This window comes from Pleurodeles waltl, chromosome 7 (genome assembly GCF_031143425.1).
Source record: "Pleurodeles waltl isolate 20211129_DDA chromosome 7, aPleWal1.hap1.20221129, whole genome shotgun sequence".
In the NCBI taxonomy this organism is placed as follows: domain Eukaryota; kingdom Metazoa; phylum Chordata; class Amphibia; order Caudata; family Salamandridae; genus Pleurodeles; species Pleurodeles waltl.
Window position 1 is genome coordinate 602,632,150 of NC_090446.1, and position 16,195 is coordinate 602,648,344.

Here is a 16,195-nt window from a genome sequence, read left to right on the forward strand (position 1 = left end):
ATAGTGTAACACTGCATGTGCTCTAGTTAAACATTTACAAAATGAATTTTAGATCATTTATTCTCCACCCCGCCCGTGTTGTGCTTCTTAGCAATACCATGTATTAAGACGACCGGTGCAGGCCACAACATTTCCAAGTTGGGAACACACTAATTGCAAAGGAGCAATAAAAGGAGTAGTTCAAAGCAAAGTTGAGGCTAGAATCATTGCCCTTTAATCAGTCAAGAAATGTTTATTCGGCAGCAACTGTCATAAAAGAAGCATATAAAAAAACTACTGTGAATTAAAAGAGAATCAGGTATTTTTGTGATACCGGAGTGTAGTACTATATATGTGCATGACATTGTATATATCGACAGAAATATATAAAACATGTGTAGACTATTCTGGTAAATATAAAAAAGTAGGTCTATACAATCTTTAAATACGGGAGCACCCTAGGTGTAATAAAAACAATTTACTTGGCTCCTTATAGAAATGAAAGAACAGAATAAAGTGAATAGTGCATTGGACAGAGCGATTATGACAGAACCAAAGAGGATGGAGTGGGAAGGGGAGTCTTATTCATAGTCAGTAAGTGTGGCTCTTTAGCTCAACTTTCGATCTAATTTCCCTACGCTTTACTAATCTTTTTTTCAATATATATTTAGAACACGTATTGCCTGGGCCAGGTGAAAAAAATAAATAAATCAGGTTTCCCTATTAGAGTAAATCCTTCTTTTATAAATTTCCAGGGGATTTGAAAAACTTGCACTTGGCCCAAACAGTCCACTATAATCATACGATTGATTTCAATTTCTTGTTTGGGCCATAGAGCCGGAGAGCAAGCAGACTAAATTTTAAATGAGCCTCCAAGTAAGAAATCCCTAGTTCATGGTGGCAGATAAAGCTTGAGCTACTTCTAAGAAATGATAGAATTATTCCCAGGAAGGCAGTATCAAGCAATTCTAACCCATTCCATTCTTTTCATGCCCAAAGTTTGCAGAGAGATACATTTACTTTTGTAGAGACATAATCTCAATGGGATCTAGACCCCAATTTACTGAAAATCCTGACAGTGAATATATGATGTAATGCATGTAATGCAATAGGTATGTAGTTCTGAAGAATCGAGAAAGTGAGGAGGAAGGGAAACAAAAATCTAGGCCAGGGGAACCTACGCAACAGACTGGGGTATTTGATTGCTCAGAAGCAAGAGCCATCACACACCCAGGTGGGTGTCATCATTGGGCATCCCGTCGTTGGTTCGGTGCTGCAATGCCCAAATAGCTCCTCGAGGGGGCTATTTGCCAGATGTCTTTTGAGCACAAGATGCCGATGTGAGGTGTAGGTGCTCTAGATGTAGATTGGTGTAATGTGAATTGTGGATTAAAAAAGCTAAGAGATGCCCAATTAAATTTAATGAATGGGTTGTCTTGTTACGATTGAAAAAGCAGTGGGCGGCTGAATGTGGAAGTAATGGTCCCATGCAGCTCCTAAATTAGCATGTGTAAAGGGTGACATGTTTCTAGCCTCAAGTGCCGCTATCGATCTGGGCAATTCTTCAGGACTGAAAAAGTAAAACCTAATCTGCTTGTGATGGGGAAGAATAGGTGTAGCCCTAATAAGAAGTACCCCAATCAAACAAATCTACCTCCTTATAGTAAAGTATACTAGGAGATGTCTAAAACCAGACCTAAAAAAAGCATACGGACAAGCAAAGAAAATTAAACCAGTATAGTATGCATGCGATAAAGGTACTTTAGGGGTGTTCAACAGTCACACCAGTAACTAATACAAATAAAGCCCTGCCGCCAATGGCAGCATGCTCAGGTCTCTTGGAAGGGACTTCTAGAGCAGCCACCATCTTGGAGCATCCAGAAATATCCAGTCCCCTGGCATATTCTAAGACTTCCCGCCAGTCCATTTCTTTATGGGGCTAGAATTCTAAAGGGTCCAGTGACCCCTCCCATTTATCACCGAAGCCTAGCCCATAGGAAAAGGGTTCAGGATCTGATTGAGGAGGCAAAGCTCCTGCCAGCGGCTGAGTCAGTATTGTACTACGCCCACTCAGCTCCATGCCTGAGTCAGCGATTAAAAAGGGGATGGTGCTGGCTGTGGGCCCGGACAGCACCCAAGAGTGTTGGCGAAGGTCAAGATGGCACTACGGGCACTGGCCTGGATCCAGGACCAGATCCCTGGGAGCTCCTTGGTGCTGAGGCTAAAGCCGCTGGCACAGAACGCTGAGGGGCCCCTTCTGACTATGTGCGATATGAAGGTGCTCCAACTGGGCTGGGCTGCCCAAAAATGAGGCAATTGACCTCATAGAACTCTCAGAGTTGGGTAGGGGTCCCTCCAGTTCCTGGAAACTTGGACCAGGTGCAGGTTCAGCAGAACAAGGCCTAGAGCATCAAAGCTCCCATGTCTCATTGCCGGACAGACGAGGAAAAGTTGAAGAGTGCCTCGACGATTTGGATTTTTTCTCATGCCTCAACTTAACTGATCGTCCAGAGGACTTGGAATGGGACAACACCTTTGACTCTGAGACCGATCCCGAGACATTCCCATTGACTGGGATCTCGACTTGCACAGAGTTGAGCTACGGGCCACCATCAGCTTCTGGGACCACTCCATCAAAGCCTTCCGATGCACAGCCTGGCACTCGAAGCACAACTTCAGGTCGTGGTCAGGGTCTCCAGACACCAAAGACATGGGAGGTGCATATCAGTCAAGGACATAGCCAGATGACAGGATTGGCAGTGTTTGACGCACCAGGAGTAAAACTCAAAAAATACTTGACAAAAAGTTGACAAAAGCTAGTCAAAAACTGACAGAGGTAGCTCTCTCCAAATCAGCTTCATACTGATGCGGAAAGAAAAGAGATGATGTCAGGGCGCCTGGGTGCTGCCTATGTGGGACCCTCACCATCGTATCTGGAGCTGACGATGCTGATGACGGACGCAGATATGATCAACGCCACCTAGTGGCGCTCAGGGGTACTACTCCTAAAAAACGTTCAGATCCATTCTAACGCCTGGGGAGAATTGAAAGGTAAGGAATCTCCAGCTAGCAGTCTATCAGATAATATCTGTAAACCATTGATTCTGGAGATCATTGAAAGCATCGCCTGCATATGAACAGCAAAGGGTGTGATGCAATATGTGGTATAGCCTATCCCCTTGCTCTTAAACATCTCTCCAAATTGTCAATGTACACTGTAAATAGAAAGGGGTCCAAGGCACAGCCTGGCCAATCTCCTCTACCTTTCTTAAAAGTCTGTGCACTCATTATTAGCACCATAGCATATATGGGGTATTGTGTCTGTCTGTAACTGTTGCAAAAAGTAGACAATAGGGGCGATGGACCCCCACTGCCACCAATTCATCCTGTATGAACCTGGGTTCTGGTTTCAGTACCCCCTCCCCTCACACTTTGTGCCTGGTTTTTGGATGCAACTTTGACTGAGGTGCACTGGGTTCCTGCCAACGAAGTCCCAGTGTGCCTTCCCCAAAACAAGACCCACTGTCACTTGATGCTCAAGTGATCAAGTGACCAGACCATCCAGCACTTCTCTAAGTCCTTAGTAAATGGTACTCCTGGTACCTATGGAATGGGCACTGAAGAGAGGCCATAAGAGCTGCAATACAAATTGTGCAACTCTAAGGGACCCCGCACCAAACTAATGCAGGCTGCCATTGCAGGATACGTGACAAAGTGCTCCCTAAAAGTAAAAATACGACATGGCACTCAGTCTATGTACCAAATCCCCTAAACACTGCACGTAAACTTTATAAGTTGCCCCCTACAGCAGGCCTTACAGCCTTAAGGCAGGGTGTCTTATGTAGGAGACTGGCTCAGTAAATAGTATACACCTATAGGTGAAGCACACTGCACTGAGTCCAGGCAACCCTTAGTGATAATGTAGGCAGCCCTATATAACCAGAGCTCTCATAGGGATAGCTGTGGAGAGCAGCTAAGGCTTATCCAGGAGGGTGTAAAGCGGTTGCAAATACCACACAGGTCAGTCAGTGAAGTACACACAGGAAAGAACCACACAGGTGTTAGAAAAATATGTAATATTTATTATAACACACACTATACAGCTAACTTTGGTATATCTCCTAACTGGAGATATGGTCATACACAAATATACTTAGTAACGGCACAATATAACATGGGCCCCTCTGGGGGGCAAAACTATATATTAAAAAAATGGGATGCAAAAACCTCTTCACCCAAAGACCCTTAGGACTGGGGAAGTACTAACACCCTAAAGGTAAGTAGGTAGGATTCCCCAGGCACCCGTGTGCAGAGTAGAAATCTCGGGTTAGTGTCCCTAGGCCAACATGGGGAAGTCTTGGTTGGAGGTTTCATGTTTTAGGACCTTTCCCAGAGGACCCAAAGGAAACCCTTGGGGCAAGAAAGGTTGGATAGTGCCCCCACCCGTGGATATCTAGAACAGGGGAGTACCAACACCAGGTAGCCCAGATGCATAGGGGTGATATTGTGTCAGAACCTGCGCTTAAGTCAATGGGGGCCTCAGTTGTCCAGCTGCTGTTGTGACCATCGACCAGATCGGTGGAAAACGGGCACAGATTCCAGAGGAAAAGGACCTAAGGAGAGAGGGGACAGCATCCAAACCACCCATTGGTGCCCAGGCGGTGCAGGAGGGCAATGCCCACCCTTCTCAGTGATGCCTGAAGGACGGTGGACGAAAAAGTGGAGATGTGGAATCCAGGTGATGCCAGCGGATCCCAGGCTGTCCCATGCTGGTCGTTGGATTGCAGAGGGTGTCAGAAGCCAGCATAACCACCAACAAGCCTTGGCAAAGGAAAGAAGCATTGTGTGGAGTTTGCAGACGTTTTGGGGACCAGCCAGGTCCAGATGACCCAACCTTGGCAGGTAGATCAGGGCCAGTCCTCAGCAGTCAGAAGAGTCAGCAGGAATCGTTAGAGGCCCCCCCAGCAGGATCCTCCGGCAGCAGGCACAGGGAGTCACAGGGAGGCCTCAGCAGCACAGCAGAGAGGGATGCCCATGTCGCAGGAGTTGCAGAGAGGACGCCCTTCTTAGAGCAGGTGAGAGCTGAATGCCAGGGCTTCTTAGAGCTGGAAGGCCTTTGGACTGAATAACCAACAAGCTTGGTCAATGACAAGCAGACGCAATGCACAGGGGTTCCAGCTAAGCAGCTCTAGCATGGGACCACAAACTTCTCAGTTGCAAGGAAGATAGGTCAGACCTCTGGAGAGCCACAGAACCACCACCAGTGTTCCAGAGCCTTGGAGAGTCTGTGGGACAGTACGATCCACATGTCGGTTGTCATCACTGAAGTGCCTGTAAATGCAGGGGAGTGACTCCTTCACTCCAAGAAAGATCACTTCATTCCTTCCTGTATGTAGGCAGTGTGTCCCAGTGACTCTGGAGGGTGCACGACCACAGGGTTGCAAGAAGTCTTTGCAGAAACAGAAACAAACTTGCAGCAGGAGCCCTCTTACAGGTTACAAATTTGCTCTTGGTTGGTGAAGTACAGCAACAGTTCTGGTGTCGAGGTTGCAGAAATGTCTTGCAGAGGAGACTTGCAGTCGGTTCCTGAAGTCTTTCAGACGAATCCAGGGACCCACCCTCAGGAAAGCTATTAAGTAACCCTAGGACTAGCTGGGTTCCAGTACTGGTGCAAATTGGTTATGCACCAAATGTGCCCTTCAAAGCAGTCTGGTGGTGCTGAGAGGCACCCCCAACCCAGCCGAGAGACATTTATTTCTAAAGAAGAGGTGGTCACACCTGTGTCCTACAGGAAATCCTTTGTTCTTGCTTCTCCTGTCAGAGTAAGGCTCAGCAGCAGGAGCCAGAAGAGTGTCTGGGGTCGGCAGCAGCATGGCTGGCATGCAGACCTTGCAAGGCTGTACAGGCAGACACGGGGGAGGATCCCCTAGGGAACCCAGAGTACATGGCAGCATGCAACTAAAACTGGAATCGGTGTAGTTGCATGATTCCAACATGTTTGATACTAAACATGCCTTGGTTCAGTGAAACCATTATGTAGTTGGACTACTTGTGTTGACCAGTGTCCACTACATACATTAAAATGGCTTCTCCACACTTACAAAGCAAAGGCAATGGAGCCTGGGGTTTGTAGCAGCACCTCCGCTCATGCAGGGATACCCTCACACTTAGAATCATGCACCCTGCCCTTGGGCTAAAGGGCCTACCTTAGGGGTGACTTAAAAGGTCAGAGTGCAGTGACCATGTGTAGGAAGCTGGCTCTGTATATACTATATCAAAATGAGACATAGTGTACACAGAGTCCAGGGGTTCCCCAGAGGCTGAAGTAGATAATACCAATGCTCTCTTTTGTGGTGGTGTGGTCAAGCAGTTAAGCTTATCAGAGGGTAGTGCAAAACATTTGTTGTACACACACAGACAATAAATGAAGCACACACTCAATGACTAACTTGAGGTCAAGGGTTTTTATATAGTAAAAATATGCTTTGTTACATTATTTCTAGAACCACAAGAGTCAGTTTGCAGGTAAGTACATTTGTAAGTAGGTATCCAAAATATGTATCAACACCGCTTTGTTTCAATTTAGCAAGTTAAATGGTTTTCAAGAAAATAGCAAATATCTAAACATGTTTTAAAAGCTGCAATTTTCAGAAAAAGTTCTGGGGGGAAGAAAAGTTAGTACAGTTTTGATGTAAGTACAAGACTTACAGTTCTAGTCTTCAGGGGTTAGGATGTCCACAGGTTGGGGTTCAAGTTAACCCCAAACACCCGCCACCAGCAACACAGGGTGCAGTGGTCAAAGATGATGCAGAATTTAAAATGCAGTCCTATGGAGACTGGGGGCACTCTGAAGCAGGACTGCTTGCAGGTAAATACCCAAGTCTTTGGAGGGTAGATGTGGGGGTTTCAGTGAGCAGCACCAGGAGGAGGGGCACAGGTCAGCACCAAACACCCTCAGCAGCACAGGGAAGGCCAGGTGCAGGGTGTAAACACAGTGTCGGGCTCCCAATGCCTTTGGGGGTCACAAAGATGTTAGGCTAGGTCCATGGGGTTGGTTCTGGAAAACTACAGGCTGGACAAGGAGGAGGGCCACCTGCTGGACCAGTGGTCAGATTCCCCAAGGCCGGGGAGAAAGGTCCCCCGGATTTAGGCTGCAGGCGGCGTTGTGTTGGACAGGAGGGGTCAACTGAGGGTGGACGCTAGGTCAGAATTGGCTGGAGACCAGCTCTAGTTGGTTGGGCCACCTGGACACGGGCTGTGGGCATCATGTGCAAGACTCACGGATCCAGAGCGGTTCTGGAGTGCTTTGCTGGAGTTTCTTTCTGGACAGGGCGGCTGTTCATGGGAGATCTTGGTCCTCTGGAGTGCAGGCAGTCCTCTTGAGGCTTTTAAAAGACTGCTGGTCCTGCAGGATGCATCGCCTTTTTGTAGAAGGGCTTCAGAAGCTGGAGACAAGCCTGTATGGCTGGAGCCAATTCAGTTAGTGTCTTCAGTCTTCTCTGCTGGAGGTCAGCTTGGCAGTCTTTCTTTCTTCTTCTCGAGGTCACCAGGAATCTGAATAGCTGGGTTCAGGGAGGCACTTAAATCCTGGATTTAGGGGCATTACAGGGGCCAGGTGCCAATGGCTACTGTCCCTGAGGGTGACTACACTCTTCCGGTGTCCACTCCCTTTGGGGAGGGGGACACAGACTTAACCCTATTGGTCCATGTTCTCCAAACCAAGATGGAGGATTCTGCAGGGAGGGGGTCACTTCAGCTGTGAACACATTAAGGGTGGTCTCAGCTGAAGTGGTCACTCCTTGTTTTTCCCAAGTTTCCTGCCGGACTTGCCACCAAAAGTGGGACTTTGTGCGGGGGCGGGCATCTCCACCAGCTGGAGTGCCCTGGGGCACTGTAACAGGAGGCCTGAACCTTTGAAGCTCACCGCCAAGTGTTACAGTTCCTGCTGGGGGGTGGTGGGGGGGGGGCGTGGGGGTGGGGGTGGGAGGAGGTGTGAAGCACCCTCCATGCAGTGCAGGCTTTGTTTTTGGCCTCAGTGAACACAAAGGCTCTCACCCCGTGTGGACTGAAACTTATCTCTTAGAGGCAGATTGGCACAGGCTGATCAGTCCTACAATACAAGATGGGGTAAAATACAGGGTGCGTCTCTAAGATGCCCTGTGGGTGCATTTTTCAATATATCCAAAACTGGCACCAGTGTCGGTTATTGTACTGTTTGATACCAAACTTACCACACTTCAGTGAAGCCATCATGGAGCTGTGGCGTTCGTAATGACAAACTCCCAGCCCATGTACTCAGTATGGCCACACTGCACTATCTAAAAATGGACTTAGACATTATAGGGGCATATTGCTCATGCAGCTAAGCCCTCACCTGTGGTATAGTGCACCCTGCCTTGGTGCTGTGAGGCCTGTTAGAGAGGAGACTTACCTATGCCACAGGCAGTGGTTTCTGGGCATGGCACCCTGAGAGGGGTACCATGTGGGCTTTTTCTCCCCACCAGCACACACAAGCTGCATTGGCAGTGTCCATGTGTTTAGTGAGGGGGGCCCTTAGGCTGGCACAATATATGCTGCAGCCCTTAGGATTCCTCCCTGGTCAAAGGGACCTTGGTACCACTGGTACCTTTTACAAGGATCTTAGCTGTGTGCCAGGGGTGTGCCAATTGTGGAACAATGGTACGGTTTTAGGGAAAGAACACTGGTGCTGGGGCCTGGTTAGCAGTATCGATTCCAGCACACCCTCAGTCAAGCTAGCATCAGATATTAGGCAAAAAGTGTGTGCGTGAAAGGGGGGCGAGGGGTTACTGCAAACAAGGGGCAATATGTCAATCATTATATCTGAGGTAAAAGGTGCAGGCACCCTTTTATGCAGGCTGCAATGGCAGGCCTGTAGTCACAGATTGCATGGGCGCCTATGTGTGGCACACTACATGCTGCAGCCCATGGATCAACTCTGGTGTACCAGTGCCCTGAGTACCTAAGTACCATATACTAGGGACTTACATGGGTGCACCAGTATGCCAATTGCAGGGCATAAAACTTAACTTACAACTAAATTTAGGGGAGAGCGCACCGACACTGGGGTCCTAGTTAGCAAGATCCCAGTGTACTACAGTCTAAACACTGACATCTGGCAAAATGTGGGGGTAACTATCCCAGAAAGGTGCTACATTCCGGCACTCCCCCCACACTCCCTGAATGAAAAAAGATAAGTCTAGCCTTACCAAGGTGGGTCTTCATTTTCTAAGTGGAAACATCTGGACAGTCCATGTGTGTTGGCATGGTAACTCACAGGTTTGTTCCTCTGATAAGTTAATCCTGTGTAGGGAAATGGACCATCTCAAATTTTGGGATTTTCACTCTTCATCTGTTTAAGCCTCAAGAGTGGCTTGTGGTCTGTCTGAACCATGAAGCGAGGACCAAACAAGTATGGCCCCAAATTCTTCAGGGCCCAGACCACGGCAAAGGCATCCCTCTGAATAGCTGAATAACGTTTCTCTCTGGGGACTAACCTTCTGCTGATGAAAGCTACTGGTTGATCCTGGCCCTATTCATTAAGGTGAAATAGTTCTGCTCCTAATCCTGTTTCTGACATGCAGACCTTGCAAGGCTGTATAGGCAGACATGAGGAGATCCTATGGGGAACCCCCAGAGTACATGGTATCATGCAAGTAACACTGGAATTGGTGTAGTTGTCTGATTCCAACATGTGAAGTCATTATGTAGTTGGACTACTCGTGTTGACCAGTGTCAACTACATACCTTAAAATGGCTTCCCCGCACATACAAAGCCCAGGAAATGGAGTCTGGGGTTTGTTCATGCAGGCTTTGCCCTCACACTTAGAACCATACACCCTGCCCTTGTGCTTAAGGACCTACCTTAGGGGTGACTTACAGGGTCAGAGTGCATTGATCATGACATAACGTAATCCTTATCTCTGAGGTGAAACATGCAGGAACCATTTCACGCAGGCTGCAATCTCATGGGTGCAGTCACAGTTTGCATGGGCCCCCATGGGTGGCACAATACATGTTGTAGCCCAAGGGGGACCCATGGTGTACCAATGGCCTGGGTACCTAATCAACATATACAAGGAACTTGTAGGAAAATGGTTCCCTGTTGCAGGCATCCCCCCACTTTTTGCCTGATATTGATGCTGACTTGACTGAGAAGTGTGCTGGGACCCTACTAACCAGGCCCCACCACCTGTGTTCTTTCACTAAGAATGTATCATTGTTTCCACAATTGGTACACTGGCACACAGATAAGTCCCCTGTAAAAGGTACCAGTGGTACCAAGGGCCCTCTGACCAGGGAAGGTCTCTAAGGGCTGCAGCATGTGTTGTGCCACCCTTAGGGACCCCTCACCTAAAACATGCACACTGCCATTGCAGATTGTGTGTGTTGGTAGGGAGAAAAAGGTAAAGTCGACATGGCATCTACCAAAGGGTGCCATGCACACAAAATACTGCCTGTGGCATAGGTAAGTCACCCATCAAGCAGGTCTTACAGCCCTAAGGCAGGGTGCACTATACCACAGGTGAGGGCATAGCTGCATGAGCAATATGCCCTTACAGTGTATAAGTCCATTCTTAGACATTGTAAGTACAGTGTGACCATATTAAGTATATGGTCTGGGAGTTTGTCGAAAAACTAACTCCACAGCTCCATAATGGCTAAACTGAATACTAGGAAGTTTGATATAAAAATTCTCAGAATAATAAACCCACACTGATGCCAGTGCTGGATTTATTAAAAAATGCACACAGAGGGCATCTTAGAGATGCCCCCTGTAATTTACCCAATTCTTCAGTGCAGGACTGACTGGTTAGTGCCAGCCTGCCACTGAGACGAGTTTTTGCCCCCCTGGGGCAAGAGCCTTTGTGCTCTCTGAGAACAGAAACAAAGCCTGCACTGGGTGGAGGTGCTTAACACCTCCCCCCTGAAGGAATTGTAACACCTAGCAGTGAGCCTCAAAGGCTCAGACTTCGTGTTACAATGCCCCAGGGCACTCCAGCTAGTGGAGAGGCCCGCCCCCTGGACACAGCCCCCAATTTTGGCAGCAAGTCCAGAGGAGATAATGAGAAAAACAAGGAGGAGTCACCTACCAGTCAGGACAACCCCTAAGGTGCCCTGAGCTGAGGTGACCCCTGCCTTTAGAAATCCTCCATCTTGATTTTGGAGGATTCCCCCAATAGGAATATGGATGTGCCCACCCTCCACCCAGGGAGGAGGCACAAGGAGGATGTAGCCACCCTCAAGGACAGTAGCCATTGGCTACTGCTCCCCAGACCTAAACACACCCCTAAATTGAGTATTTAGGGGCTACCCTGAACCCAGGAAATAAGATTCCTGCAACCTTAACAAAGAAGAAGGACTGCTGACCTACAAGCCCTGCAGAGAAGACGGAAGACGACAACTGCTTTGGCTCCAGCCCTACCGGCCTGTCTCCTGATTCGAAGACCTGCAACCAGCGACGCATCTGACAGGGACCAGCAACCTCTGAAGCCTCAGAGGACTGCCCTGAACCTAAGGACCAAGAAACTCCCATGAGCAGCGGCTCTGCTCAAATTCAACAACAACTTTGCAACTTTCCTGCAACTTTAAAGAATGTCACTCTTCCCGGAAGCGTGAGACTTCACAATCTGCACCTGACGCTCCCGGCTCGAGATCCAGAGAACCAACACAACAGGGAGGGCTCCCCAGCGACTGCGACCCTGTGACTAGCCCGAGACGACCCCCCTGGACTTCCACAGCGACACCTGCAGAGACAATCCAGAGGCTCCCCCTGACCGCGACTGCCTGTAACAAGGGACCTGACGCCTGGACCAAGCACTGCACTCGCAGCCCCCAGGACCTGAAGGAACCGAACCTCAGTGCAGGAGTTACCCCCAGGAGACCCCCTGCCTATCCCAGGTGGTGGCTGCCCTGAGAAACCCCCGTGCCTGCCTGCACCGCTAGAGTGACCCCCAAGCCCCTCCATTGAAACCTATTCAAAACCAGACGCCTGCTTTGCACACTGCACCCAGCCACCCCTGTGCCGCTGAGGGTGTGTTTTGTGTGCCTACTTGTGTCCCCCCCCAGTGCTCTACAAAACCCCCCTGGTCTGCCCCCCCCAGAGGACGCGGGTACTTACCTGCTGGCAGACTGGAACCGGAGCACACCTGTTCTCTATAGGCGCCTATGAGTTTTGGGCACCTCTTTGACCTCTGCACCTGACCGGCCCTGAGCTGCTGGTGTGGTAACTTTGGGGTTGCCTTGAACCCCCAATGGTGGGCTGCCTATGCCCAGGAACTGAGACTTGTAAGTGTCTTACTTACCTCACAATCTAACCAATACTTACCTCCCCCAGGAACTCTTGATTTTTGCACTGTCTACTTTTAAAATAGCTTATTGCCATTTTAACATAAGTCATTGTTATTTAACTGTATAAGTTATTGCTCTAATTAAAAGTTCCCAACTTACCTGTGTGGGGTACCATGCATTTTATGTATTTACTTCAAATCTTGAACTTGTGGTTCTAAAAAATAAATTAAGAAAATATATTTTTCGATATGAAAACCTATTGGCCAGGAGTTAGTCTTTGAGTGTGTGTTCCTCATTTATTGCCTGTGTGTGTACAACAAATGCTTAAAACTACCCTCTGATAAGCCTACTGCTCGACCACACTACCACAAAAGAGAGCATTAGAAGTATCTAATTTTGCCACTATCTTACCTCTAAAGGGAACCCTTGGACTCTGTGCACACTATTTCTTACTTTGAAATAGTATATAGAGCCAACTTCCTACAGAACTTACATGGGTGCACCAGTAAACCAATTGTGCAGGTGCAAAACTTACCTAACAACTACATTTAGGGGAGAGAGCACGGACACTTGGGTCCTGGTTAGCAGGATCCCAGTGTACTACAGTCTAAACACACTGACCAGGTAAGTGGGGGTAAATATGTCAGAAAGTTGCTCCTTTCACACCTTTTATAACATATGTGGGCATATCTGAAGAGCAGATATGCCACTGCTCTGTCTTTGTCAATTCTTAAAAGATATTAAGTGAACAGGAAGCCATTTTAAATAAATGCGCTAGACACTGGTCAATACGAATTCCCCAGCTACATGATTGCTTCACTGAAACTAGGGATGTTTGGTATTAAACTTCTCATATAGATAAAAACTCACGGATTCCTGTGATGGATTTATTAATACATGCACCCAGAGGGCACCTCAGGGGTGTCCCTTGAAAACCTACCAACTGCTAGTGAGCTCACTACCAGTTCTAGCTAGTTGGCCACCAACAGTCTAGAACCTGACCACCAAGGGAGAAAACCTCTGCTCTCTGGAGGTTCAGAAACAAAGCCTGCTCTGCCGCGTTAACACACCCGTCTCAACAAGATGACGCACAAATCTGCATTCCAAAGCAGGGAGCTTAAAAGAAGCCCACCGTATTTGTTGTGCAGAACTGGTTTTCCTCAGAGGAGAAAGCGACTCCCCCTGCCTGAGGGCCCATTTGGCACTTGGACAGGCGGGAAAATAAGCTATGAAGGAGGCATGTTGCCCTTCCAGTCTGAAAACACCCCTAGGGTGACCAGCATGAAGTAGACATAACCTAGAAAATTCTGCTGTCTTCTATGTGGAGGAATTTAGGAATTCTGGACAGGGTGAGGCCCACTCCCCACAGGAAGTGGTCATCTGGGGGGTGTAGTGACCCCAAGGGTAAGTACCTCATTAGCTACTACCCTGCAGTCCCCTTCACCCCTCACTTAAATTGAGTATTTAGGGGACTCCCTGATACCAGGAAAACAGATCTTTGCTGGACACAAAAGAAGTTGACAAGAAGCCTGTTGAACCTGAGAACTGAGGAGCATGACTGACTTGGCACTAACTCTGCTGTCCAGCCTTCTGCAGTGGACCCTCAAGGAGCAACTGACCTGTCCTGCCACTGCAGTCTTCAAGAAACTGAAAGAGCTGCCAGTGCTTCACAAATCACCAAAAAGAACTCCCTTGGAGTACTCATCCGCAGGCACCTAAGACAAAACTGTGAAGACAGGGACTACCAAAAAATCGGACATCAGCGTGGTCCCCATGCCCTCCTGAGACGAAGCCTACCTTGATTGAACCCACTGTGGACTTCATGACGGCGTCTGCAACTTGTTCTGTAGACTCCCCTGCAATAGCGAGTGACCAGGAGACAAAGAACTGGCAACTCCGGACACCTCTGCACCTGTCCGCCCCAGACCGCGGAGAAGAGGACCAAGAGTGTCCAAGAGTGTCCCCACACCTCTCAGCCTTGTGAGACCTGAGCCTACTTGCTGGCTTGGTCGTACTGGATCCCCAGTCAATATCTGCAAACTGTATCAGCGGCCCCCTGCAATCGCGAGGAACTACAGCACTGGACCTGATGCCAGAAGACACCACTACACCCACACCCCACAGCTTAAGGAGGAGTGGACCGACAGTGTCCCCATGTGCCTGAGGACCTCAAGGGTTGAGCCTCCGTGTGGATTCCCCTGGACTGATCTTCCAGCTCATCTCTGTAGCAAATTTATAGTCAGACCAATCCCTATAGACTTACATGGGGCACTGACGCTCACCTGCACTTGTGCCACCCGAGGTGACCTCATGGTGTAGGCTTGGACCTTGCCTCATACTTACCCTAAGTCCAGGAGATAGGTCTTGTAAGTCGTCGTACTTTGTGTATGCAGTGTGTATTCTTCCTCAATAGGTTAGCATTATTGCATCTGAAAAACTCTAAAAAGCCATAACTCGAAAAGTACTCACCTGACTCCGGTGATCTTGGTATCTAAATTTATATAAAAGTTAGTGTTATTTCTATAAATTGGTGTCGGATTTCTTTATGGAGTATGTATTTCACTTACTGTATGAGTGTGTTCCTTACATGCTTATCGTCGACTCTACCACAAAAAAAAGCATTTGAGATGTAATTTGTACCTTTGTGATACCTCTGGGTGTTGTCTGGACTCTTTGCACAGTGTGCCTCATTCTGGTCCACTGCATAAAGAGCCAGCTTCCTACATATCCCATAGTTTTATGCGCTGTACACAATCAAATATACTCAACAGATCCATAAATACCAAAAGCATGGCAGCGTTTTGACAATCATATGTTAAAATCATCAGAAATAGGTTGAGACACGGTATAGTTGTGCCTAACCCTGCTGTAGAATCACAAGCTGTGCATACTCCTGCCACCCAGTGTTAGATCAAGTATGTGTGCAACGTGTTTTCCTTTGTAGAAGTCTTTGGAGTCACAAGGTTCTGTGACTCCTTCTCTTGCTGGTAATCCATGTAGGAAGCTGGTCTGGTGTGTGGTGAGTACCTATGGTATTACCACCCTTTACCAGGTCCAGGTATCCCCTATTAGTGAGGGGTAGTCAGTGTCTAGGAAACCAGGCTCTCTAGAGGTAGCTGTGGATGAGCAGCCAAGCCTTATCTAGGAGGCATGCAAAGCTCATGCAATAACACTTATAGTCACACAGCACTTACACACATGAAAGAACCACACAGTGTTACACAAAATAAAGGGACTATATTTTAGCGACAAGACTACTAAAATACTATGTAGGCAATACTCTACTAGCAGGTGAGTAAACACACTATTATATACACCTTAGTTGGCTGGAATGAGCACAGAAAGCAATAGAAAACAGTGCAATAACAATTGAGACCCTAGGGGGAACCAAAAGCTTACACTAAAAAAATGGAATGTGAATGAGGGTCCCCCACCCAGGTAAGTGGAATCCGTTGAGGGGAGCTGGAGAAACTAGAAACCCCAAAAGGTAAGTACCAGAGTGACACCCAGAGACCAGGAGAAAAGAGGTAAGTACCTGTTTTTTTCACAAACCCACAGAGAAACTTTGTGAAAGGACTGTGCAAGACACAGAAGATGGATCCATACAGAAGAGGACTAGCAAATGAAGGGGACCAAGTCTAGTTCCAGTTGGGGCAGGAGCCACTACCCACCCTTTTGGAGATGCAGGACCATGTCGATGGCGAAGACCAGGAGTCGGCCATGCATCAAAGGAGCAGATTAAGAGTTCCAGAAGTGATGCAGTTGATGTCCCACGCCGGAAGAAGAGTTGCAGGCTGTCAGTGGTGTGGAAAAACAACCAACAAGCCTTGGCTAAGGCAAGAGTTGAGGAAGAAGAGTTGCAGAGCTGCTGGGGACCAGTACAGTCCGGGGGCACTCAACCCAAGGA

The 16,195-nt window shown here is 48.1% G+C and overlaps 1 protein-coding gene across 3 annotated transcripts in view; it reads right to left on the bottom strand.

Moving 5' to 3' along the window:
* Positions 1-16,195, bottom strand: part of LOC138304451 (histone-lysine N-methyltransferase, H3 lysine-36 specific-like) — an 833,106-nt gene that overhangs the window by 102,736 nt on the left and 714,175 nt on the right. The gene's annotated exons all lie outside the window — the stretch shown is intronic.